Source organism: Monodelphis domestica, chromosome 1 (assembly GCF_027887165.1).
Source record: "Monodelphis domestica isolate mMonDom1 chromosome 1, mMonDom1.pri, whole genome shotgun sequence".
Taxonomy (NCBI): Eukaryota; Metazoa; Chordata; class Mammalia; order Didelphimorphia; family Didelphidae; genus Monodelphis; species Monodelphis domestica.
In genome coordinates, this window is record NC_077227.1 from 327,145,232 (window position 1) to 327,169,032 (window position 23,801).

The following is a 23,801-nucleotide window of genomic DNA, read 5'->3' on the forward strand; positions in this document are numbered from 1 at the left end:
TAGTGACAAATTTGGATGAATGGTGGGTGACATTATCTCAAGGCTTGCCTCAACTTATAAATTAGTGTATCTTTCTTGGCTGACTGTGGCAATGAAATTAAGTGCAAAAGCAGATTAATATGTGTGTGTGTGTTTGTGTGTGTGTGCTAGAGGTTAAGTCTCTTTATGTTTTGCATTGAATGGGAGGCCCCAGTGGTACTGAGGCAGCATGGTGTATGAGCTAAGGTCAGAAGACGGATGCCCTAGCCCTGGCTTTGCTGCTTACTGGATCTGGATGTGGCTTTGGGGAAGTCACTTATCTCCCTGGGCTTCACTGGCCTCACCTAGCAAATAAAGGGGTCAGATTGCATGCTTTTTACTGACAAGCTTGAACCAAGCTCTCTGATTCAGCTCTGATGCCCCCCATTCTGTGATTGTACATCCCGTGTCCTGTGGTCCGAAGGCCCCTCTCAGCTGTGGCCTGCGTTATTCTCTCATTTTTTATTCCATAGTGATGGTTGGGAGGTGCCTTCCAGCTCTCAGAAACTGAGTTCTGTGTTCTAACGCTCTTTTCTAGGCCCCTTCTAGCTCCCATAGTCGAGTCCCACATCTTTCTCAGCTCTAATCTATTATGTTCTTTGGACTAACATCCACCGACTCTCACATTGCTTCTAGTTTAGCATTCTCTCAGTTTATGAACTTGGTGTGCTGCAGGGTATGAGGGAGACCTTTGATGAACGATCCCTTTGGTATTGGGCTGTTCACTGCAAAGTACGCCATCCTATCATTATTTCACAGGTAGCCATGATGCCAAATTGTTGTGATTAATGTCAGGAGGTGATTCTATTTATAACTCTAGCTCGTTCTCCAGCGCAGCGCATCCAAGCCAGGGATGTTCCAATATTTAATCCTACCCACTGTTTTATATAGTACATTGCAATCGTCTCTTGATGCTTATGATCTCATGCCAACACTGGACTGAAAGTCCTTTGATTATTTCTTCTCTTACTTTTCAATTTGGGGCTCTTAAGAGACCACCAATAATCTTGAAATGAATCAGCGTTTTAGACTTACCATATATAGCATCTAAATAAATAAGAAAATAATGTGGGGTAGGGGGAGAAGAAGGAGAAGAAAACTACAGTCCTAAAACTGCAATTGTTAGAAAGAGTTCAACTTTTATGCAAAACTAACCACTTATTTAAATAAGATATTGCCACAGTGGGTTGAAATGGGGAGATTGAAATCAAGAGGGAATTCTTTTGGGATGCTGTCTGGACAGAAAAGGGGCAGGTAAGAAGGAAGGAAGTTTAACTTATTGACTTCAGAGGGTTATCCTGAGCCCTTGTAAAGATTTGGGGAATGGGGACTCCATTTTAACCTGGTGAGTGCAAGGGGTTCATCTACCTGGAACCAAATTCTTCTTTCCAATCTCCAAATTTTGAATTCTGTGCATAAGGAAGAATTAAAGAATGCTCTCAATACCCTAAGTGAATTCATTTTAGCCCACTGGGCACAAAAGAAATGGATCCCAATAGGACATGTGTAGAACACCCTGCCTGTTGTTTGTCACTTAAAAACATAGAACCTCAGTCTGGACGTTACTTTGGAGGTCATCTCCTTGAATCCTTAGCTGACTAGAAATCACCTTGATTTCACCTCTGCTAAGAGGTCCTACAGCTTCCACTGGAGCTGATGTGTGCATGCATATATATATATACATATATATATATATATATTTGTGTATAAATATATATATTTGTGGAAATATATGTGTATGTATTATACATATGTATATCTTTTGAATTCATTCAATTCCTATTGAATATTTCAGACCAAATGACTCTCATATAACAAACTTAACATGTTTGAAATAGCTTCCACAGAAATTCACCCCCCCCCATTTCATTTGGGGGAAGTTTTACCTATTAAGAATTTTTTCTTTAAAACAAGTTTCTGCAACTTCTTAATAGTAAAAATTGCTCCTGGTTCTGCCCTCTGAGAAAGGAAAATAAGTCTAATCCCTGATAGTCCTTCAAAAACTTGAAGACCATGAAGAGGCTCCCTTTTATCCTTAGAATTTCTGGGTCTTCCCATACACCCTGTTGCTGGTCTTTCATTTATTTATTGTCTTCTCAGTTAGAATGCCAACTCCTCCAGAGGAGCAGCTATCTTGCTTTTCTCTTCCATATACCCAGCTCTTAGCAGTGTACTCAACATCTTTTGATTGATTCATTCATTCATTTACAACATCAACCATTCCTCAGGTGGACTGGCTTTCATCTCACTTGTCATTTTGATCAGTGTCTTGAATACTTTCCATTTTATTCCAAAATCAGTATTCTATTTTTTTAAAATCCTTACCTTCCATCTTAGAATCAAGACTATTTATGGGTTCTGAGGCGGAAAAGTGTTGAGGGCTAGGCAATGGTAATTAAGAGACTTGCCTAGGGTCAGGTAGCTAGGAACTGTCTGAGGCCAGATTTAAACCCAAGACCTCCTATTTCCAATCTCTATCCATCAGGCCTCCTAACACTAAAGGCAGTATTCTTATATGATAGAATATAGTAGTACTATGGCCTTTCTCACTCCTTTGTTCTAAACTATGTTTTTAATGAAGTCTAAAATTTAATTATTTTTTTTCTGGTTGCTATGCATCATTGTTGAGTCATTATATTTATAGTTCATAGTTCTCTCCCTCCACACACCCCAAGCTCTTTTTCAGACTAACTGTTGGGCAACTATATTCTCTACTTGTTATTTTCCATAAATAAAATGCCAGATTTTCCTTTATCCTAATGAAATTTCATCTTATTAGATTCAGCTTATCATCCAAGCCTATCAAGGGCCTTTTAGATCTTGATTCTAACACCCAACACACTTGTTAGCCCACTGAGCTCTGCTTTAACTGACCACTGTGCATTCCTGGATCCTGCCCCCTCTTCACTTTGTTGTGGATTTTGTGACACTACTTTCCCTAGGTTCTTCTCTTATCTGTCTGGATGATCTTTTTCAGCCACCTTTGCTTGGTCAGATTCTTATTTCCTAACTGTGGTTGTCCCCTAAAGTTTTGTCCTTTCTTCTTCTCTTTATCCTCTCTGCCTTGGCCATCTCCTCAACTCCTTTCGGTTCATTTATCATCTCTTTGTAGACATTTCCCAGGTTATCTAATAAAGAAAGTCCTGAAGTATGAATTCCTAGTATCAAATCCTGCCTTAGACACTTCCTAGCTATGCAATACCGGATGTCACCCAAAGCCTCTCTGCTTTAGTTTCTTCATCTGTAAAAAGTGGGGCTTGGACTTGATGGCCTCTAAAGCTTTTGCCAGCTTTAAATCCATGATCCTGTGGCCTCTATGTCCAACCCTAGTCTCTCTTCTAATCTCTGGTTTCACGTTACCAAATGACTGATAGCCATTTCCACCTGAATTATCATATAGACATTTCATCCTAAATTCCTGTTACCTAATTCCTTTTATTTCTCCCTACTTGATTTCTATTCCATAGTTCTTTTTCCCATTTCTTTTTTAGCTCAAGGCCTTGCTCTTCATTTCCTCAGAAAGTTGAGGACATTTAACAGGAATTCCCAGTTCTCCCTTTCTTCTAATTTCAAAGCCTCTTGACATTATCTTCCTCTTTCTCTTTCTTTCCCTCATTCGTTGACAAAAGATTGGCCCCTCTCCCTGCCCAAGGCTGTCTCTTTTATAGGTAACCTTTGATCCCATCCTCTCTGGTCTTCTCCAACAGATTTCACCCTCTCCCTTTCTCTAATATTCAACTTATCCCTATCTACTGAGTCCTTCCCTATTGCCTTCAAACATGCTTGAGTCTCTCCTATCCTTAAAAAAAATCTTTGTGGGCAGCTAGGTGGGTAGAGAGTCAGTCCTGTGGCATCAGATACTTCCTAGCTGTGTGACTCTGGGTAAATCACTTAACCTCCATTGCCTGACCTCTGCTCTTCTGCTCTTCTGCCTTGGGACCAACACATAGTATTGATTCTAAGATGGAAAGTAAGGGCTTTAAAGAAATCTTTCACTAGACTTTACCATCCCCTTAAGCAATCACCCTTTCTTCTCTCTTTCTTAGCTCAACACCAAAAAAGCCCAATATCTATCTATAGGATCACTGCCTCAATTTCCTCTCTTTTCCTTCTTACCAATGATCTCTTAATTGCCAGATCTGATGATCTTTCCCAGTCCTCATCCTTCTTCACCTATCTGTCATCCTTGACTCTGCCCTCACCTCTCTGGGTGTTTGTGATACCACCTTCTCCCTACTGATTCTCTCTAGACTCTACCACACTACACAGCCCTGGGTCCCTTCTCCTTTGTCTCTTCTCCCAGGGGTTCAATGATCATGTCTTAATTAGATTCAGCCTCCCCACTGAACTCACTCAACTCCACTCACCATTGCCTATTGGATGCTTCAGACCAAATGATGATCCAGAAATCTCCCAAACTTAACTTGTTCGAAACAGCACAGCTTTCCCTCCTGCCTCCCCAAACTCTCCTCTTCTAAAGTTCCATATTTCTGTTAAAGGCACCACTAATATTTTATCTGCTGGAGTTCATAACCAGGCATTATCCTCTCTTTCTTCTTCTCCCTTCTTCCATTTGTGTATTAGTTTCCAAAATCTTGTTGTTTTTAGCTTCCCATAATCCCCTCTTTCAATCCCATAGCCTTGAATTCAGTTCAGACTCTCAGCCTAGATGATCACAATAATTGTTTTAAATTTTCTCTGCCTCATCTATCCTTTCTCCAATATAGTATATCATGCACACAGTTAGGATTTAGCATGATAGGATGCTAAAGTGTGAAAGCCAATCTTAAAGCATGCTCTGACCATGTCACCCACCTATGCTCTGCCTCTAGGATAAATTGTGGACTCCTCTGCAATTTAAAGGCCTTCTTGTTCTGACTGCAGCTTATCTTATCTCTGTAGACTTATTTCCAATGACTACTCATTGCACACTCTACATTCCAGCTACCCTGGCTTGTTTGTCATTCCTCAGATACATTATTCCATCTCCCATCTCCATGTTATTGCAATTCCTGGCCCCATACCTGGAATACTATTCCCTGTCAATGCTTTGTCCTAGAATTCTTAGCTTTTATACCTCAACTCACTACCTCCTCCTACCTGAGACCTTTCCTGACTTCCCCTCTGCCCCTTTAGCTAGCTATACCCCCAAATTACTTCGCAAGTATTTTATCTTTAGTCATGTATACATGTTGCTTCCCCGATAGGATGTAAGCTTCTTGAGGGATAGTATTGTTTCTCTTTTATCTTTTTCTTTTAATGATTTCAATCTTTATCCTTATCTTTTTTTTTAACCTTCCAATCTCATAGAGACATAAATGTTTTTAATGGATTAATAAATCTTTAAGAAATGTTTTTGATGGATTGGTTGGTTGATCCTTAATTCAGTTAACTATATTCTCTTGAGGTGCTGATAAAAATGTTTAAATAAAATAGGGCCTGGTGTAGAGTGCAAATACTTTGGGATATCAGCTGGGGACTTCCCTCCAAGTTGACCTGAGTTCATTAATTGCCTCTCTTCTGGTCTTCCTGGTTACTCAGCCATTATCTGGTCAAGAAACTCAGTTTTATTTGCTGGGCAAAGAGGTGTCTCTGCTTGTTTGGTCTTTGCAATATTGCCATTAACATTTGGAGAAGTAGGACAGAGCATTGGATTTATTTAACCCAGTCTCTTCATTTCTGAGACCCAGATAAATGGAATGATTTGTTCAATCCTGCAGCAAGTTAGTGTGTCAGAACTAGGACCAGAACAGTGTGTGTCTCCCTGCTGGTTCTGTTTCCATCTTGCTTAGCTTCTCACATCTGGAATACCAAGACACACTTCTTTCTCTGCCTGAAGGAGAGCCAATCCAGACCTTCCAAAAATGAAATTTATCAGAGAAAGAAAGCCAACTTTGGAAAGAAAGAGAGGGGGGCTTGGGGTGTTTGGGTGGTGGTTATTTTTGTCAGGAAAGCAGGATGCGTATTTCTTACTTAGGCAATGTTTCCCTGAGCCCAAATTCCTCAGAAGTAAAAATTAAGTTCCTCTATTAAAAACATGAGTCATAGCAGCACAGATGAGAGTCATTTTAGCGTTCCTAGAATTTTTGGAAGGGAAACATTACATTCATGTTAATCCTTTCAATTATACCTTATTGCTAAAATAATCCACGACGCATTTGCCAGTGGAGCCCTTTGCTATATGATTACAGTTTAGGCTTTGAAAATAACACCTGAAAGTTTTCAGACTCCTGAGACCCAATGTCTTAATTTTCCTTTTATGTTGCTGCCCTCAAAATAGTCCAGTAAATTTTTAATTTACCTTCTAAGGCTTTCCCTTATAAATATGGACTAATTTGATTCATTCTGATATGTCTCAAGTATCTTATTGCTGCTGTTGCAAATGATTAACGTCCAGTATAAAAGAGTCCATGTCTGTAAATGAGAATTGAGAGCAGATGTTAGTTGAAAAGTGTGTTCCCCACCCCTTGTCTGTCCTGCCCTCTTTACAGAGGAGTTTGCTGGTCTGGAACTAGGTCTTTGTGCAGGCTTGTACCCAGTGAACCACAGAAATACACTCTATAATGTCCTTTGCCCAGTAGGATGAGAGAAGTAATAGAAGCAAGATGGTGTCTTGAAAAATATTGATATAGAAGTTGAGATGGCTGAAGGCATCATGGGCCAGTGGGAAAGGTGTTAGATCTGGAGCCAAGAGACCTCGGTTCAAATTTCAGCTTGGCTACTTACCTGAACAATGTTGGACAAATCACTGTCTAGGTTTAGTGTTTTAATCTATAAAACGAGAAGGTTGGCTCCTTTTAGCTCTAAATTTATGAGACTGGAAGACTACAAATGCACATAAGGGGATTATTATTACTTGAGAGGATATTATGACCACAGAATCACACAATGAAAAGGAACTTTAGAGATGATTTAGTCCTACTCCTTTCTGAAGCATAAACCTAGTAGGTTAGGGCTTTGCATCCTAAAAGAAACCAAATAGTAATCTTAGAATTATGGACCCAATAGAGCTAGGAGGAAACTTAGGACTCTAAAATGTCAGAGAGGGAAGAGACCTTAATCAAACTTCTTCCTTTTATAAAGAAACAGAGACCTAGAGAAAACTGACATTTTTTGTTATTGTTATAATCTAAAGGAAAGAAAAGGATCAGAGATATTTATTTTTGTTGTTCAGTTATTTTAGTTGTATCTGAGTCGTCTTTACCCCATTTTGGGTCTTGGCAAAGACATTGGAGAAACTTGTCATTCCTTCCCTGGCTTATTTTACAGATGAGGAAACTGAGGCAAATAAGGGTAATAAACTTGTCCAGGATTGCATGGCTAGTAAATATCAGAGGCCAGATTTGAACTAGGGAAAACGAGTCTTCCTGACTTCAGGCTGGGCACACAATCCACTGTGCCACCTTGCTGCCCTGGCCAAAAATGAGATAGACTTATTTCTCTGAGTAAATGGGAAGATGGTAATAGGGAAAGAGAAGATGAAGTTGCTGAACTTTTCACTTTTTGCTTATTTTTTCTACTAAAGAGAATGCTTTTTGGACTAAAAAAAGAACAAAACTGGCTAATAGAGAATTGAAACAGAATAATTAGAGGAGACAGATAGTTTTCCTAGATGAATTCGTCACTAGTCCTTGATGAGCCACATCCCAGGCTACTGAAAGTACTGGCAATTGTGATTTCCATGTCACTATTAATAATATTCAAAGATCATAAAGGAAAAAATAAGAAAAAGAAAAATCATGACGCAAAAGAGAAGTACCATGCACATTAAAATTTATTTTAAAAAAATAGAAGAGAGTAGAATCAACAAATTATGGGTTGATGAATTTGATTTGGATTCCTGGCAAAAATCCAGAACATTTTATTAAAGAGTTGGTTAATGAATATCTAGAAGAGGAAGCAGTGATCTCTAAATGCCAACATGGTCTCAGCAAGGACAGGACATGCCAAACTAGCCTCATTTCCTTTTTCAATAGGGTCACTAGATGGGTAGATCATGGAATGCTGAAGACAATGTTTATCTAAATTTTAGCCAATCTTTTTACATTTTTTCACACTATTCCTTTTTAAAGTAATATGTTTATTGTTACCTTTTGTTTTTCCATTGTCTGCATTTCCTGTTGTATCACTTCCACCTGTCCTTTTTAATGAAGAAAAAAAGAGTTGAAAAAAGTCCATTAAGAACTATCAAATTGAAAAGATCTGATTTTATTTTCACTGTAGCATGCCCTATTGACATTCCTCCCTCTGCCTTTCTACTTGCAAATATGGGGCCAGAACTCTTTTGCTATTCTTGGGAATGAGATAGATATAAACTAAAGCAGTGTTCTGGTTAGATGAATTTAAAATGGTTTATTGTCCTAACCCATAATGAATAGTCATCAAGGGTTTGATATCTATGGTTGAGTGCTCAATAATCTGTAGTTGATTTTAGGCTATTTGATAAGATATTGATTGCCTGCTTATCTAATTTTGCAAATGACACAAAGTTGGGAGGACTAAGACATTACCCCATAATGGGTAACAGTCAGGATTCCCCAAAATTCAATAGGTTAGATTATTGGGAGGAATCAAGGTAAAATTGAAATAAAAGTAATGTTTTACACATGGACTTTAAAACAATCAACTTCACAACTGCAATGAGAGAGACTTGGTTAGACTGTAGTTAATCTGAAAAAATATAGTTGCTGGTCTTAGTGGAGTGCGTTTAGGCTCCATACAAGTTAATGATTTTATGTGGCATCCAGAAACTTTAATACTATTGAGAGAAGCCCTCCTCCAAATTAAGTAGGTGATATTTTTGCTAACCTCTGCCCTGTTCAGACCACACTTGAAGTACTTTGTGCAACTGTGGATGACACATTTTAGGAAGAATATTAATAAATTTGGGAATGTCTAAAGGAGGGCAGCCAGGACAGTGGACAGCCTTGAGGTCAGGGGAAAACAAGATCATTTGAAGCCACTGGGAATTTTTAATCTAGAGCAAAGAGATACAATAGCTGTCCTCAGTTTTGGAGATGTGGAAGAAGGATTAGGCTTTATTGGGCCCTAGAGGGTGGAAGTTACATAAAGGCAGATTTATTCCGTCAACAAGTATATATTAAGTGCTCTCTGTGCCAGGCACTCCGCTAAGCACTGGGGATACATAGTAGTCCCTTTCCTTAAGGAGTTCACATTCTAATGGAGAAGACCACAAGCAAATAATTGTATATTCAAGATATACAATGAAGGGAATCTCAGAAGGAAAGTTAGGATTATCATAAAACAATAAAAAAAATCCTAATAATTGGAGTTATCTCAAAATCAAATGTTTCCTTGGGAAACAGTGAGTTCTCCCTCACGAGGGGTCTTCAAACAAAGGCTGGATATGTTGTGAATCAGATTCTGTTCAGGTATACATTGGATTCCATGGCATTTTAGACCCTTCTTTACTCTCAGAGTGTGATGTGCCCACAGTAATGGGCAGAGGCTGGATGAGGACCTAGGCCTCCTCCCTCAAAGATCCTGGTTACTTCCTCCTTAACCTGCCTTGCTTTAACATCATATACTAATCAGAGAATGCCTTCTGGTCTGCAAAGCATGTCTTAGGATTCTTTTTAGAAAGGACAGACACCCGGGGAAGCTGGGGAGAAAGCACCATTCACGGATGTGCCCTCCTCAAATTTCTGAGTTTTCTGTGGTGAGCCTCCACCTCCAGCTGAGAAGGCAAAAGAAATACCTGATGAATACAGAGCAGTTACCGACCAGAGTGGGTAGGCCCAACCAAACATAGCCATTAAGCAAGAAAATCCATGAGTTACCCAACTGACTATTGTATCTGAGCCTTCCCTGAAAGGGCAAGCTCGTGCATTTGAATTTAGTTCAGTTCAACAAGCATTTATATAAGAAATGGAGAGACTACTGGGATTCTGAGAGAGATCCAAGGATTGTAGGCTTAGACAGCCAAAGCAGCAAGCAACCTCTATTTTATCTATCTATCTATCTATCTATCTATCTATCTATCTATCTATCTATCTATCTATCTATCTATCTATCTATCTATCTATCTATCTATCTCTGTATCTCTCTATCTAATTATACATCCTGTCTATCTGTCTATCTGTCTATCTATCTATCTATCTATCTATCTATCTATCTATCTGTCTGTCTGTCTATTTAAAACCCTTACTTTCTATCTTGGGATCAATACTGCGCTTGTTATTTGTTTGACTGACTACACGGATCCATCTTTTATCCTTCTCTCATCTTCCTCTATAGCGGTTGTTTCTATATTTGAGGCATTCCCTCTATTTGGCTGAAAGTTCCCTATTGTCAAAGACTGTGTCAGGTCAGTCTTGGCCTCCCCAGCATACAAGGCCCAGCACATAGTAGGCCGTGAGCGAGCGAGTGACCTCTGTTGGTGGCCTGAGCCAGGGGGTGACTGCTGGGTAGGTGACTCAGCAGTAGTGTTCCATCACATGTCCTTGGTGGCCTCTGTAGGTTTCTACCACAGGGCCGTGTCCTGCTCTCAGATGGCCTGAGAACTCCCCATTGATGTCAATAGGGCTGCTGTGTTTTGATCAACACCTCGGTGCTCTGTTGAAATTTGTGTTTGAAGGTCAGAAAGCACAAATCCCACATTCCCTCTTCCTGTTCTCTTGGAGTCCGGGCACCGAGGGCTGAGGGCACACATTCCATATGGTCTGGTCCAAGGAGGAAGAAGATTCTCCTTCCTGTTATTCAGCTGCCACCCAGACCCATTCCCCCCATCGCTTTCCCTCGAAACTCACTCTGTCTAGGTTTCCTCGTCTTTGCTTTACAAAATACCCAGATCGGGTTCTTCCCATACAGCTAATGCTGTTGTTGGCCTTTCTAGACTGGATGCTTTGGAGCATGGAGCAAGACAGATAAAAGGGGGAGAGAGTGTGGTGTAGCAGATAGAGAGCTGGCTTTGAAAACAAGAAGACCTGAGTGCTACTCTCATCTCTGACACCTACTGGTTGTATGACTCTGGGCCAATCACTTAACCCCTTGATGCTCTAACCCGTTCTTTAATAGAGGGAGTAACATATACTAACAAAATCACAGATCCAGTCTCTATGCATTAAATAATTTGGCTTTAATCGGATGACTTTTCCAGGCTTTTTGTTATTATGCATACTTTATTGGGTGAACTGCAATTCTATTCAACAGGAATTTCATAAGTATGTATTCTATGCAAGAACCTTGTGCTTGATGAGGAGGAACTAGAATAATTTTGTTATTTTCTCATGCTTTCCACCCTCATGGCATTTATGCTCTAGTTGGTAAGATAAGACATGCAAACAAAATTGTACTACAGATAGGAATAAGGTCCAATGCAAAGTGCTAAGAGATTTGAAGAGGGAGATGGAAAGATCATGTCCATCAGGGAAAGCTCTATGGGAGATGTGACACCTGGGGTAGACCTGGAGGAATTTCAGTGTTTGAGATGTAGTGAGATCTTTCCAGCTCTGGGAAAAGGAATGGCATCCAGATAGACTCAGTACATCACCTTTCAAGTGCCTGTTTTTATTTTGATGTTGTTGTTTGCTTAAAGAAACCCGTTTCCCCAAACCAACAGGAACCAGCAAGCTCATTTCTCTCTCTTTAAAAATAGCCCTGTGGTGTTGTCTTGCTTCAGTTAGCTTTCTCGTCTGAAACTCAAAGAAATGGCTCTTTTATTACTTAAAGCTTCAGGAGACCTTGGGAAAGCAAGGTGTAAATATAAGAGGCTGCCAACATGTAGTGGCAATGTCTGCCTAATAAACTGCTAATAAATAACTCGGTGATTAGCTAGTAATGGCAAGCCCCTCTAACGCGGTGCTGACTAGATCCAGGTTTTCCTTCTCCACACCTTCTTATACCAGAACAGCATGGACAAATGCCCTGAAGACATTTAGTCCTTGAAAGTACCTTCCTCGAAGGAAATTGAGATCAGATTCTGGGAGCAACTGACATTGTAAGATGCTCTTGCTATAGTGTGGGTGTGTAGGATGGAGACCTGAGAAAGGACTGGGGTGGGGAGGATAGAGTGCTGAGACACACACATATATACATACATACACATATATGCATATATACATATATACATACACACACATATATGCATGAATATTTGTGTGTGTGTGTTTGGGGTGGATTGAGATGGGTTTACCAAAGTGGTTTCTCTTCAACTGAAGCAGTGTCATCTAAAAGTTACATTATGTAAGTTTCTTATGAAGACCATCTGATGAAGACGGGGAAGGCCATCCACTGGAGCATAACCTCACTGATGGATGAGCTTGCAAAACTTTGGAAGCATTTCAGAATGCTTCTTCCAGAAGTACCATGGCATCATTTATAGCAAGTTGTAAGTGCTTAGTTAAACCTTTATTGAGTAAATGAATGAATGAATGAATGAATGAACAAATGAGAAGCCAATCCAAATATTAAAATGATTGATTAAGAAACTTCTACTTGATCATGTCACTTCCCTCTCTTTTGTCACCAAATAAAGTTCAAATTCCTCATTGGATTATAATATTTAGAATGGTTAGGATTCTTGGTTGTTGTCTAGTCCAATTCCCTCACTTAATGAGTGAAGAAACTATATTCAATCTCCTCATTGTGTGCTCTAGCCTGGCAGTTTTGTTCATTGATCTTGTTCCCAAATTCCATTCCTTTGCCAATGCTTCCTTTCTTGGTCTCTTCAAATCCTCCTCATTTGGACTCCAGCTAGCTCAGGTCCCACTTCTAGGAGGACTTTCCTGACCACCACCACCTCCTCTCTCAGCAGCCTCTCCCCTCTCTGAATTCTTACTCCATTTGGGGCACTCTCCATATACTTACTGCCTTATGTTTCTCATTCTCCCTGCATGCCTATGAGGCTTACAACTTTAAGTAGATCATGAACTGTTAGAGAACAATCTTTAGCTTCATTAAATCCTCCTACAGTCCCAGCCCACTTAATAAATTCTCATTGATTGGTAGGGATGTATAAGTTTTTTGGGATTAGTTATGTTTATATTTCAGTTGGCTTGGCTGATTAGCTATGAAGATTTTCTATTAATTTTGTGTATCGTTTACCCTCAATGAATGTAAACTCCTTAAGGGCAAGAACTTTCATTTTTGTCTTTGTATCACCAATACTTGCACATAGTAGGAACTTGATGACTTCTTTTCAAATAGAATTGAGCCCTAAACTTGGAATCAGAGGACAGATTCAAGTCCTGGCTCTGCCACTTATAAACCATGAATGAATATCTCAGAGAATTCAGTTTATTTATCTATAATGATATTGAAGGCCATACCTGTGCCACTGACCTCAAAGATTGTTTGTGCTCCAGGTTATATCTACAGGTAGAATGTCAATGGCCTAACTACAGCATCTTTTCATCTCCATCAGTTATTGTCCAATTGCTTGATTGGACAAGACCAAGTTGGATATAAGAAATTCCCACTGCTCCATCCTGAAGTTTCTAGACCCAACTCTTCTGCTAGCAGTAGAGACTTTTCTACATTGTAATGGAGGGGAGAGGAGGAAGAAAAAGAAATAGATGTTTTGTGAATATAAGGGATGTAGATGGGACTTGTGGACCATGGGTACGTGGATGGATGCTGTAGGGTTGAGAAGGAACTTTGAGAAATGATGACAGATTGTCTTTTTATCTTTGTTTCTTCCCTAGCACCAAGTGTCTCTTTGGGTCATGGGGACTCCATATATTTGCTAAATTCAAATTCAAATGCACATTTAATTTATCCTTTCCAGCCAAGCATATTCAATAAAATAAATACACATGTATTAAGTACCTACTAAGTATAAGGCACTACACTAAAAACTGATGGTACAAAACCAACATGAAAACAGCCTCTACTCTTATGTTTTGCCATCAGCCTTCATCTTTTTAAAATTGTTTTTAAATTTAAAAAATTAATTTTAGCTTTTATCTTCTTGACCAATAATATGTTTTTGCTTTTCTTGCTTCTCATTTTCTATCCTTGCCCGTTATCTTCTTTTTTACACACTTTTGTCCTCAGCAAAGAAGCTTAGCTGATGGAGATGACCAATTAAGGACTCGAGGACCATAGAAGTAGAATTAGAAGGGATCTTGGAAGTCATGTATGTAGGCGAACCCTTTCTCTTTATAGATTTAGAAACTGATTTAAGTGACTTACCCAAGATCACATAGGTAGTAAAGCGTTAGAAGTGGGATTCCCATTTAGGGTTTGTGAATCCAAGTTCAGAACTTATGTTTCACTGCCCTGCTCTGCTACCCTCTTGACCTCCCTTATTGGGGTTAGCATTCTGGGTCAGTCAATGCCCTGTATTGAGCCATACCAATTTTTAGCAGGTCTTTTGTATGCCATTGTTTAAAGTAGATTCCCCCCCCCTCCCCAATCTGCCATGCTTCCCTGGGGAAGATTTACTGCCTTAGGAGTAACTCCCTTCTGTACAGTAAGCAGGGATGGAGAAATGCTAATTAGCAGAGTGAATTTGTGTCATATTCCCCAAGTAGCAGAACTCATAAAGGAAGGAGCAAAAAACATCATGATGCTCTCTAACAGGAATAATGTTTCTCTATATCACGTTGTCCCTTTTACAGTCATTGATCTTAGCTTACTGATTGGTTTTTGTAAATGAAAGCTAATTTTCTTAATACATTGGGGTGTTTTTATAACTTCCTTGTGAAACGCCATGATGTACGAGAATCATAGAGAACAAATAAACAGGCCTCCTTCCTCCACCCCTCCCTTCTCACTGTCAGAAATGATAAGCAGGGATTAAGAAGTTTTGCCTGTTTTGTGTATTTGTTGAAATTGTGTCTTTTGCCTCTTAGAATGTTTGGTTTTAGGGGGAAAAAACCAACAAATTTGGCACCATGTAGTCTGCTAAATATGCATTTGTTTGGTGGCTGTATGAATAGAAATCTAGAGTCCAGAGAGAAGGAAGTAATAGTCTCATTATCATCCCCTGCCCTCTTCAGACCCCATCAGAGCTATTGTGTTCAGTTCTGTGTATTGCATTTTTGAAAGGATGTTGATAAGCTGGAATGAGTCCAGAGGACAGTAACTAGGATGGTGAAGGGACCAAATATCATACCCAAAGATCAATGAAAGGAATTGGGAATCTTTGGCCTGGAGAAGAGAAGACTAAGGGACAAAAGTAATAGCTGTTTTCAAATATATTAAATTCTGACATATGGAAAAGACAATCCATGTGTATAATGAAGGAGTTGTACCAAGTGACCTTGAAGTTCCCTTTCATCTTCAACATTTGCAATTCTAGATTATTCTTGCTTGGACTCTGTGGACAGAACTAGGAGGTATGTTTGGAAATTACAGGGAGGCAGATTTGGATTCAGTATAATGAATAGCTTCCAAAAAATCAGATCTGTCCAACAGGAGAATGGACCATTGTGGGAAGTGATCATGTCCCTTCCCTGGAGGTGTTCAAACAGAGATTAGATGACTACCTGTCAAGGAACTACTTGCCTTGAGTGAGAGATTGGTTTAGACCTCTAGATCCTGTTCAACTGAGATTCCTTAGAGAGATATTTATATCTTTATCTCTCTGCATATGCACATATAAATATATGCATGGATTCATTCTATATTTATATTAGAGTGCTCAGTGCCTAGCACATAGAATATGCTTAATAAATGTTGATTGATTGATATTTGACAGTAGGAAAAAGGAAAAGATATAGTAAAGTAAAAAAATTTCAGTGGTCTTTTTAAAGGTCTGTCTACCCAGAAGGTGGATTAGCTTCCTTATATTGTAGGAACTCTATTTCTTTTTTAACAAATAGAATGCAAAGTCAGTAAACCATTGGAGAGTATCCATCTTGATGCTTTTACTTTTCAGGGAATGAAAGAGTTATTAAAATTGAAGCTGTGCTATTATGACTTGCATAGGCAGTGTATGAATCAAAGGATCCCAGAATCCCAGAGCTGGAAGGGTGTCTAGTGGCCATCCATCCCATCCCCACATCCGACAAGTGGTCATCTAGTGTTCACTTGAAGATTTCTAACAAGTGGGAACTACCTCCCAAGACAGCTCATTCCACATTTAAACAAATGAGCTCATTAGGAAGTATTTTCTCACATCAAGCTAAAATCTTTCCCTCTGCAACTTCTACCATTTTATCCTCGTTTTGCCCTCAAGGGCCAAGGAGAATAAGGGTAATCTCTCTTCCACTAGACAGACCTTCAAATATGTCATTTGAAGACAGCTATCATGCCCTCCCTAAGTCTTTTCTGCTCTAGGCTAAACATCCCTAGTTCTTTACAACTGATCCACATATGGCATGACCTCAAGCTCCTTTCCCACCCTGGTTGACAGCCTGGACACCCTTGAGCTTTGCTTTGTTTTTTTGTTTTTTTTTTCTAAACTACTTGGAACTAAACACAGTAGTCTAAAGATGATCAGCACAGGGTAAAGGCAAGGCTATTGTCTTCCTGGTCCTGTAGATGATACATCTCTCTCTCCACATCCCCAGATCACATGGCTTTTATGACCGCCAGACACCTCACTTGGACTCAGACTGAGCTTGTAATCCATTAGAGCATCCTCATCTCTTTTTTTCTGGTGAGCTGCTGTCCTGGCCTCCTTCATCTTGGACTGGGGATGTTTATTTTTTTAACCCAAATGTAAAACTCCATTTGTTTTTTTTTTAATCATTTCACTTAGTTAAGTCCATCCCAACATTCTAATCCCTTGCAGTCTTTTAGAATCCTAACTTTGCCAGGTAGCAATCTCTCCCAGATTTGTGTCATCTGCCAATTTGATAATTAGGTTTTCTCTGCCTTTATTGAAGCCATTGATAATAAGCATCAACTAACACAGCAACAAACCCTGATCCCTAAGGCACCCCATTAAGGGCCTCTTCTTGAGTGGACTTAAAGCTATTAATGATGGCTTATGGGGTCTTCTAGTCCTTTCACCAACTCTGAGTCCTTCTGACTCTAATATCATTTAGCCCACATGTTCCTCCTCTTTTGTACTAGGAGAACATTGTCGCATGCTTTGAAAAAAATAAACTAGGTAGACCAGAGCATCCCCTCATCTACTAGTTTAGAAACTCTGCCCAAGAAGAACTGAGATTAGTCTTTTATGAACTGGTCATGCTGAAGCTGGGTTTCCTAGGTGTTCATTAACTATCCCTTTAATACTTTAAAGTCTTTTTTTTTTAAGAGGAATAGAATTTCTTGGAGTTTTAAAACCTGATCTCATCTCCAACCCCCCCCCCCCAATTTAAGTCAAATTAACTGACTTAAAATGTGCAAATACTAATCTCTTCCCTATTTTGAAAGTAAAGACACTTGCCTTTCTCCATTCTGGTGGTGCATCTTCTGTTCTCTAGTCTTTTAAAGATGACTGATGGTGACTCAGTGGATGTCAACTTGCCCAGTACCCTGGGGTACTACTGTTAGTTCATGTGGTCCTAGTTAGTTGAACTTCTTAAGGGCAGCTAGGTACCTCTTACTACCTCTGTTTATCCTGGGTACTTTTTTTGCTGTTTCTAGCCCAAACATCATGCTTCTTTGTTAGAGAGGAGCAACTGACAGTGTTTGTAGTTAACCTCTTTTGATTCTTGTGGCATCCAGGCATGTAATTTGTCTGAGACTAGCAACTGTCTTAATGTTACCCTATTTTATTTCTTAATAGAAGTAGTCTGACTTTTGTATTTCAATAGTATTGATTTGGGATTATACATATATGCATATACATGTAATATATATTTATATGTGTATATATATACACACATACACAAATCTCACAACATCATTAGAAAACAGTGGACCAACTTACATTTTTAATAGCTGTGTACAGAAAGTTAAAGCAAGGACAGGTAACAGAGAGATGAATTTTTTTTAATGGTACTGTTTTGTAATTTTTTTTACAAAATTAAAAAAAAACCCAAAACAAAACAAAAAGAAAAAATGAGAAAAAAATTCAGGAACCAGGATGCTTAGAATAAATTGAAACTTAGAAGAAACAGGAAGGATAAAGAGATGGGGACTTTTTTAAAAAAAAGGTATCCTGATGAAAAAAGGAGTTTCAAAGAAGGGATCAGATCATTGCTCATTGCAGACAGGTTAATGCTAACTGATAATGCAGAGAAGGTAGAACTGGCCAATTCTCATTTTATTTCCTTTTTTTTCTCTGCCAACCAAAGACCTTTGGTCAGGAATAGACAAAGTAAGTTGGGCTAATAGAGAATTGAAAGCCTTAAGATAAATTAGAAGATGATAAAAAATAATTAGACACCCTTTAGGAGTTCAAGTCACCATTCTGGTTAGATATACTGAACATATTTACAAGATACTCAGTACATATCATATATATTTTACTGCTGCTATACTCATAAAATGGAAATATTCCATTTGGCCATTGCTACTTAAACATTTCTCCTCAACCACCCTAATGCAGCTTCATCTTTTTTCTGATGAAAGTCTTGAAGTAAAGAATGAATGGCTACTTGTAATAAATACACCTAGTATCCCCAGTCTTAATATAGTTTCAAGTTACTTAAGCTATTATCAATCAATAAACATTTATTTATTTTTCTTTTTTTAAAAACCCCCTTCCTTCCATCTTAGAATCAATACTAAGTATTGGTTCCAAGGCAGAAGAGTGGTCATGGGGATTATGTGATGTGCCAAGGGTCATGCAGTTAGGAAGTGTTTGTAATCAGATTTGAACCTGGTACCTCCTGTCTCTAGGCCTGGCTCTTTATCCACTAATCCACCATGAGAAACATTTTTAAGAGCTGACTACGTGCCAGGCACATAACACTGGGGATATGAAAAGGGGCAAAAGACAATTCTTGCTCTTAAGGGGCTTGCAATCTAATGAGGGATGTCATGCAAACACATACAAAGTAAGCTACATAAATAGGATAAATAGGAAACAATCAAAAGTAGGAAAGTGTTGGAATTAAGAGAAAAGGTAAAACTACTAACTTCTAATATGAATTATTATCTATAAGAACTATGGTACAAAAGATTTATAATATATTACATATATATAAAAACAATTAAGATGGCTTAAGGGCTTCCTATAGAAGATGGAATTTTAATTGGGACTCAAAGTAAGCCTTCGAGGTCAATAGTTAGAGTAGAAGATGGAGAGCATTCTAGGCATGGCCAGAGAAAATATCCAGAAACTAGAAGATTTATTAAAACTTAAAACTATCCTTTGGGTCACCCTTTGTATACTTGTATGATTTTATGTATCTATTTAGAGGTTTTATATGTATATATCTGTATATATGTAAATGTGCACACTATATATGGAGATGGGTCTATTCTTGAGATTTCTTCTATTTAGGGATCTCCCAAATGAGGAAACCCTTTTTAACTGTGCAAGTTGGCATTTCTCTGCCAGTTTTAGTCTTGGAAAATTGCCTAAAGAACTGTGGGGTTTGGGTCCACGGTTACCTCCTCGAGAGTGCTCTATAGACCTTGTAGAATGATACAAATACGAATCGCTATTACTGCTTTCATTGTTCTCCTCCCAGATCTACTGTGAGGAAACCACTTCACAAAGTGCTCTAGGCATGGATGTGAGCTGGGAGCCGCCATCATGATCTCTGCAGGCAGTTCTGTCTCTACTTATCCCCTCACTACAACCCCAGGGGACACCGTGCAAACCTCACCCTGTCTGGTGCCTCTTGGGTGACCAGTGAGGAAATAGGAATCGGAGGGAGACTGGGGTGGGGGTGGGGAATAACTAATAATAAACCCACATGAATAAATAAGCCGAGATGCAGTGACAAAGGCCCCTTCCTGATCCCTGCACCAGATACTCCCTCTCCCAAACCCAAATATTTTCCCGATGATGCTCATTGCCTGGAATTCTCTCCCTCCACAGCCCTACCTTCTGACTTTGCTGGCTTTCTTCAGAGTCCCAGAGAAAGTCACTTATCTTCTACAAAAAGCCTTTTCTGATTCTCCCTTCATGCTAGTGTCTTTCTCTTCAGTTTATCCTTCCTGTGTCTTGTTTAGATAAAGTTGTTTGCAGCTTCTTTCTCCCATTAGACTATGAACTCCTTGAGAGCAGGGGCTGTCTTTTACCTTTCTTTGAATCCTCTATCCCTTAAAGCAGTGCCTGAAAGAAAGAAGGGAAAAAGTTTAAAAACAGCTGGCACACAGTAGTCATTTAATAGGTGCCAGGTGATCACTAACCAGAGTGCCCTAAAGTTTACAGTTCTTTCCTTAGGTAAGCAATACAAGGATTCTTCTCATCTCCATTTTACAGATGAGGAAACTGAGACACAGAGGTGAACTATCTTGCCCCTCATACAGAAGTGTCAGACTGGTGTCAAGCCCAGAATTTGGAGCTATTTTTATGGACACTAAATCGAAAGCTTTCCACCTCCCTGCTAATTGTTATTTCATGTAGATGAATATATCATATTTGACTATATAAATATAATGAATAATTTCATGGATTTAAAGTTGCAGAGAAGTTTTATTTATTTTGGAATTATAGCACATACATCTTGTGGCATTTTTTTCTTGTGTCATTTCTCTCTTGAATCAGTGCTAACGAAATTAGGACCCCAGGTACAATGTTAAATGTTTCATTCAGTGGAAGAACACACTTGTTCATATAGATACTTAAAGGAATATCTCAACGGTCAAGTGAGATCTTTTCATGTCTTAAGCATCTTTTTGTCCTGGGGATATGCGTGCATAGTTCCTAATAACAACAGAAGGATTTATATACACAAAGAGGAGGAAAGGGGAGTTCTTAATTTTTTGCTTCCTTAATAATAATGGGCCTGTTTCTTGTCTTTTCTCCATCCCCCCATGGAGTTTCCTTTGAAGTCTGCATAAGCTTAGATCAGCTCTGCCCAAAGCCTGGCTGCAAGAGGGAAGGGGGAAGAATGCAAGAAAAGATCAAGATCTGACCCCATATTAGTCATGAAAATAATATTTATTATAGACCCCTTATCCACTGGACTCTCACTAATAATCATCGAAGAGCATAAACACATGAAGTTTTTGAAGTGGGGACTTCAGGGCCTTGGAAAGCATGTGTGCAAATCAGTCAATCAGTTATTCATTCTACAAATGCTAAGCACCTAATTTGTGCACTGAACTGGGCTAGATGCTGGGAAAACTGCAAATTCAATCAGGGCTGTTTATTGAGTATCTACCGCGTGTCCTTGGCTTTGTTGCCCACCTCTTCTCGCAGTCATTTGATGTAGTGGAAAGCTAACCATTTTTGGAGTCTAGAAACCTTGCTCAGTCTGGTCTTACATCTACCACAAATTCACTGAGATCTTAGACAAGTCACTTCCTTTCTCTCGAGAGTCATTATAAAGGCTGTTGTGTGTATTACATCATTGTCCCCATAGAGTGTTTTTAATGAAGTGTTTAAAAAGGGAAGACTGGTGATCTCAACCTGGTGCCCCACTGGCCAATTTCCAAGGTATTTCCATGTTAGAAAAAGCAAAGCCTTGTGTCATCCGAGGCAAAAAAGGCAAGTTGTTAAGATTTGGGGCACTATGGACCATCGCTAGGGAGAATGCAAGTCGTCATGGAGATTTTTAGGGGATGGGCCAGATAATCTAAGATTGGGGCTGTCACTGTGAGGAGACAAGACTGACCACCAGACTCTGAGTTTAAGAGAGCCGGCTCTGTCACTGTGGACAGGTCACTTCCTCTCCAGTGGCCTTTGTGTCCTCGTCAGGCAAAAAAGGGACTTCTAGGATTTCTAGGGAACATTATCCGAGAGGCAGCAGTGCTCGAATTGTCCAGATCATTCCTCATCTTTTTGGCGTGCTTTATGCATATAGACTGCCTGGATTGGCTGGGCCATGTGAAGAAAATGGATAATAACCTTTTCTGGAGCAGCTTCTTTTAGGTGGCTAGTAGAACATGCTGAAGGCATCTATAGGGTCAAAGCATGACACGGAAACCCTCTCAGTATATATAGAATATATAATTATGATATACTAATATAGTAAATAAATTAATAAATACAATGTATACAAATATTATATTATAATTATGTATATAATAAAAGGGAAGGTCTCTATGTCCTTTCCTTTTTATTATTCCACATTTGTCTAGAGTTATTTTTGGAAGATAAAGTGTTTGAGGTAGAGTAACAGCTTCTTTATCATTAAATGGTTTTCACTAAAGGCTCGAGGAAGTAAAACCACCTGTCTGATGTCTTAAGTCAGTATCTTCGAATACCATGTTCTAACACTTATTAGCTATACGATCATCCCTAATCTAGAGTGTTTTTTTAATCTGTAAAATGGGAAAACAAGATTCATTAGTAAAGACAGGATTGGAACTTAGCTCCCCTGACACCAAATTTAGTTTACTTTCCACTACACCAATATTGTCTAATATGTGGGGGCAAGGATAGAGAAAGTGGATTCATTGAAAATATTCTAACATGCTCTCTGACCCGAAGGAGAAATAAATCTTATATCTTTAATTCTCAACCTTACAAAAATTCCAAAACAAAAAACAACACAAAAGAAAACAAAAGAAAACCAAAAAACAGGATTAGAACTTAGCTCCTCTAACACCAAATTAAGTTTTCTTTTCACTACACCAATATTGTCTAATAGCCTGGGGACAAGAATAGAGAAATTGAATTCACTGGAAATATTATAATATGTTCTCTGAACAGAAGGAGAAATAAATCTTATATCTTTAACTCTCAGCTATCTAAGACAAAAATTCCAAAACCAACTAAAAACCAACAAAAATAAATAAAGCCAAAAACCCCAAAACTTTTACTTGCTTATCTGTTTCCATAAGGAACACATTTTATAAAACTTAAAGTGTGATGGGAATTTGAGCTATTATTATTATTTTAAAATAAAGTGGCTTGGTAACTAGTATTATGTTTGGAGACAGAAAGACCTGGCTTAATTCCACTTTAGGCAAGTACTATTAATTGGTGACCCTGAGCAAGTCACTTAAGTTCTGGGAGAGTCAGTTTCCTCAGTTGTAAAATGAGGATTTTAGTAACACTTTCATCACAGTTATGATTACCAAATGAGATAACACATAAGATTCTTTGTAAATCTTTAAAGAGCTACATAAATGAGTTATTATTATTGTTGTTGTTTAATTATAATTGGGGTGGAAGTAGGGGCTTAAGAGAGGGAATGGATCTGTGATTTCATTAGTATAGGAAACTCTTTTGAGGAAATACTTCTCTTTCCCTTCATCTTACAGTTTTAGAGTTCTGCCTAATAGACAAAAAGGTTAAGTTTCTTATCCAGGGTCATATGTGTTTAAAGGTAAGGCCTAAAGTTGGGTATTCCTAGCTGAAAGTACAGCTCCCTTGTGCCATACTACTCTATAAACTTAATGCACCTCATTAAATTCTCTTTGTAATTGTTTACATTAAATTTCATTGCAAAAAATGACAACAGTAACTTCACTATCGTTTCCTCCAAGTTTCTGCCAAGACCCTTTGTCCATTCATTCTCACTTGCCTTTCCCTTTATATGGTCATAGTGTATATTCTGCCCTTTTTTTGGCTTACATTGTTTCATAAAGTTCAGATTTCCTTATATTCTTCATATTTGCCAGTTCACAAGAGTATTCTATTACATTAATACCCCACAATTAATGTAATCATTTCTTATTGCTGAACATTTTGATTGCTTCCATTTAAAAAAAAAACAAATGATACCACTATGAAAATCTTTGAAATGATTTAAATTAATTTTATTAAACTATTGTTATGGAGTAGTTAATAGTTGTTTTTTTTTTTAAATAAAAGGCCATGATTTTAGTAGCAGAAGTCAGTGTCTTTATGT

The 23,801-nt window shown here is 38.6% G+C and overlaps 1 protein-coding gene across 4 annotated transcripts in view; it reads left to right on the forward strand.

Moving 5' to 3' along the window:
* Positions 1 to 23,801, forward strand: part of BCL11B (BCL11 transcription factor B) — a 140,877-nt gene that overhangs the window by 72,042 nt on the left and 45,034 nt on the right. The window lies entirely within an intron of this gene.